The following is a 4,658-nucleotide window of genomic DNA, read 5'->3' on the forward strand; positions in this document are numbered from 1 at the left end:
GGCAGGGAGTCAACAAACGATTTTTTCACGAATGAATGAATGCATGGACTGGGGAAGGAATCTGAAACAAATGCCATCTACAAATGGTGTAGATAGTTTTTTTTTTTTTGTCCCTGAAATAAACAGAGACCATATCTTGTTCTCAAATCTTAGTCTCACAAAAAATTGATTTCTTGATTAATGACTTGGTTGAACTTTTTAACAAGTGTGTCCCCCACATATGATTTTGATGCAGATGGCTTTTGGCTCAGGCTTCAGGAAACATTGCCTGGAATGAGTAAGTTAAGTGGAAACACTGGTTTTCTACAGAGCTCATCATTCTTAATCATCAGCCTGAAGGATGTCAACTGAATGGGGAGCATATTTTGTAGGGGTTGGTAACGAAGACCCAGAGTCAAACTGGTTGGTCAGACTACTGTCTCACAGCCACAAGGACATGCCCCAAGAGAGCCTCCTTGACTGGAGAATCTAGTCCATGTGCTTTTGGTACCAGAAAAGTTCAATACGTCAAAGTATTCAGAGAGCAGATGAACACTATTGATGATCGAACTCCCTCGGCCAAGGTGCCATTGGTCTGGGTTCTGCCTCTTCACAAATGGCATCTCCATACAATGAGACGGCGCTCCAAGGCTTCTGCCAGCTGAGCAGCGCTCGCGCTTTAGTCTGAGTGGTTGGATAATCATCCAGCTCCCAAGGGGCCCAGAAGAAAATTAGCCACATTTGAAAAGCACCCAAGACTTCAGACTCACAGCTCTGTTTTTCCGATCTGTTTTCTTCCCAGAGGATGTGCAGGGAGCACATCAGTGAGCTCAGTGTTCTTCACCGAGGCCTGGAAACAAACCAGCCAAGGGTTGTCAGTCAGGAGCAGGGAGTACTGGGAGAGAAGGGTTGGTGAGCTACGTGAGCTCTGCATAAAGGAGCTGAGACCAAGGAAATTTGCACGTTGATTTCTTGAGATGCTGGGAGGTGGGTAGGATTTCTGGTGTAAATATTTCCTAGAAAACCAAGAGTGCAACTTGCTTCCTGCTCAAACAGACAAAATGCCACTGAGCTCCAGCGTGTATGAGGTAAAGCAAACAAGCAGAATGTGGGCTTTCTTATTCTTATTCCATGTGTGCATCACCAGCGCTCTTGGCCCATTCACACACGCTCCTACAGTTATTCCTAAATGACCCTGTTGTGTTGAAAGCTTGCTAAGGTTCTGGTAAGATGTTGAAATGAAATCTGTGCTGCCTAGGGGAAAAACTGAGTATGAGTTTTGAAACCCAAATTTTAAATGTGGATGGTGTGTGTGTGTGCAGTTCTGTGTTGACTATGGGTTGGAACAACAGCAATATCTGAGCTATGGAATCGCCAGGGGGATTATTGCAAAATGCAGATGTGTGTGTGGGAATCTTTGGTGAACGACACGCACATCTACACATCAGCAGAATTTGTCCTCTTCTCACTCCCAAGTCCTCACCCACGAGGTGGGCTGATTGGATATGGTGATAGAGGATCAAAGGAGTTTGAGGGGTGGCCATCCTCTGACCTCACCGAGGCAGACAAACACAGAGACAGAACAACATGCAGTGGGTGACAGGCAGACTTTCCTAACAAGACACAGATGTAAACAACCGAAATTGTGGCCAACTTTGCTCCCTTGATTAGTGGTGGCTTCATCCTTCTTTTCCTGCAAAACTAACTGATATTCCTACATCTTACGAAAATCAGTAGGCTTCTTAAGAAAGGATTTCCACATCGTTGACATTTGGGGACCAGAGAGTCCAGCCCCTCTAGTTAGGAATGCTAAAAGGCGAGGCTGAGTGGCCTGTTCAGAAATCACGCTCGTTAGTTGATTGCAGAACCAGAAAGTTGAGAATAAGGTCCTAGACTGACACCTTCTACACATGGCTCTTGCTCTGCTCATCGTCTAATCACAGAAATATGCAGGATCTGCGTCCCCGGTTACTTACCCATGACGTGTTTATTGGGATGATGCGACTTCTGACTTGCAGCTCCTACATCCTCAGCCTCTGGCCTGGAAGAGAGCAAACGGTCAGAAAACATTTCTTACAGTATTTGCTGCATGTGATGAATGAGTGAGTGAGAGAGTCTTGTCTATCAATGATCTTTTCAGACTTCCAGTACATTTTTACATCAGTGTGTTCTTTTTTCATCTCAACTGTGATTTTTAAAAAATACAAACCGTCATTTAAGTTTCTGTTTTTTCACACAGACTGCAATCAGCGACAGCATTGCCAGTGACACCACCATGGGGACTCATCCTTAATGCCAGCAGAGCCACCATTCAAAGCCATTCACATCCCGTTTTCCATTCCAAGGGTCAGCTTCTCAGGAGGGCCAACTACAAATGGCAAATAAATATAAATATTTATACAGAGGCCTTAGAATCCACTTTCTCCAAAGGCAGTCTTTCTGATTGGATTCTTATTTGTGGCGGTGGCTAAAATCAACAACCACAAATGGTGTGAGATCTTCTGTCCTTCTCGTGCTGTACACACACACGTGCACACACAGCACAAAACACGCCTGCGTGCTGTCTATTCCTTCTGTTTTCCCTTTCCCCTCTCCCTAAAACCGATGCATTATGTGAACAGCTGTTTCCAGCTGCTGCTTCAGCATCTCCAGCTGATGGTTACGTGCCAGCGCTGGCCACCCACCATCCAGGGCCTGCCCTGTTCTCCTCACTAGTGGATGGGTGTGCAAAGGCACGGATTTAAGACAGAAAGCTAATGAATGCAGTGTTTCTTCCTTTGAGCTCAGAGAAGTCCCCACCAGGACTGTGGACTGGTGGGAACGGAGGTGCGCCCCATCACTCCCTCACTCTCTTCCTGGTTAATCCAGCTGGTTCTGAATTGAACTGGGAAGTCTTTAGCTGCCCCGGTAACTCTCTTTTGATTTCCTGTTGGCCCAGGGCACGGGATGTGCTGCTCCCAAGCGAGCGAAATAAAATTGTAGAGAAAACTGTATAGAGGGTGGGCCCAAGGAGAGGAGGATTGCCCTCTCCCCTCTTCCCTCTCCTCCCACCAGCCCACGTGCTGCTCTGTGCTGGCAGCATGTGTGCCGGGGTGTTTGGGGGGGCACTGATGCAAAAGGGAGGTAGACCTGAGCTTATCTTTAATTTGTCGATATTTGTTAATACCGTTTTGGTCAGAATTGCGTGATTGTTGGAAAGTAATTTTGTGGCCTCCTTTACTAAGATGATGCCTTTTGTCTAATCTGAGTTAGGCGGACTATCTGATGATGCCCTTGTAAATCCTCCACGATGTTGATCAGAAAATCCAACAGAACCAAACCAAACCAAACCCACAATCCCTATGGATACCAAGAAAAGTAACCCAAGAGTTATGTTTGAAATGCTAGAAATATTTTCAAACAACTCAGTCTCTGTATCTATATGTAATATACTGTACAATTACACGTGTGTCTGCAACCCTGAAAAGATCTGCTCATCCCTGTGGTGATACCACATCAGTTTTTACTTATCTGTCGACAACCAAGTGTTCTCAATATCCCAGTGCAGGTTCTGATATAGAAAGCAGAGTGCAGAAAGGGAGAAATGTGTGGTCAGGGGGCCCGGCAGGTCTGATGTGGTGCAGCTCGGAATGCAGGGCTGCTGAGGCCTCGTGAAATCTGAGAGCTGTTTCTACCCAGCTTCCTTGAAGTGCTTCCTCTGAATCATCCCATGGGATCCTTGGACCAAAAAGAGATGGCCTTGACTCCCACCTACCTCTGCTTTGAAAATGTAAACCTAAGGGGTCCCGGATGGCCCAGCTCTGGCAGCCTGCTTTTGGGTTTTCTTACTTTCTTTTGATGCCAAGCATGATAAAAGAAATGGTAAGAGGACTCCAGGTGCTTTGATAGGCTGGCACGTTCAGGTTGGGACAGGCACTTTGTGAAATCCTTCACCCGCCCCTCTGAAGCACCATCTCCGCCCTCAGCAGAGGCCTCCGTTCGGCTCCAGGTGCACGACTTGAGCTTATTTCATTTCTGGTCTTGGCTCCTTCTTGGCCCATTGAGTATATATGAGGCAATCGTCGCTCCCTGTCAGGATGAGCCAGTGCCCTAGAGAACATTTCCTAACCCAGCTCCACCCTCCCAGAGAATGAGTCTAACCCTAGAAAGTTCCTGAAGAGGCCCCAAAGGAGTCTTGTAAAACTGCTCAGAGAGAAGGGACGCTAACCTGCTGATGGAAGGCCACAAGGAAAGACGTGATAGAGGGGAGACATCCCTCCTCTGTCTTGATGGAGGATGTAAACACACTGAGTGCCTTTCAAATAAAAATACATATTCTCCACGCCTCCTTTCCTAGCCCCTGCCCCAGGCACACACATTCTTTTACACACACACCCCCCCACTACCATGACCACCACCGTAACCACATGCAGCCTAATCAGACAGAACCAGACTAGAACCCTGCTGTGCCATTTCAGAGCTGGTGGCCCTAGGTGTGTTATTTGACTTCACATCCCTCAGATGATAAGAAATTGAAACAGCTCCCCGCTTTGGGAGGTTGTAGGGGTGAGGAAGGGCGGTGACATTTCTCACCTGGGATCTTGCCCAGCGCCTGGCGCTCCGTAAAGGTATCAGTCCACCTCCCCTGCTCCCTCCCCTGCTTCTCCTCGAGGGAGTCCTGGACCCCGTCCTCACAACCT

Source organism: Vicugna pacos, chromosome 15 (assembly GCF_048564905.1).
Source record: "Vicugna pacos chromosome 15, VicPac4, whole genome shotgun sequence".
In the NCBI taxonomy this organism is placed as follows: domain Eukaryota; kingdom Metazoa; phylum Chordata; class Mammalia; order Artiodactyla; family Camelidae; genus Vicugna; species Vicugna pacos.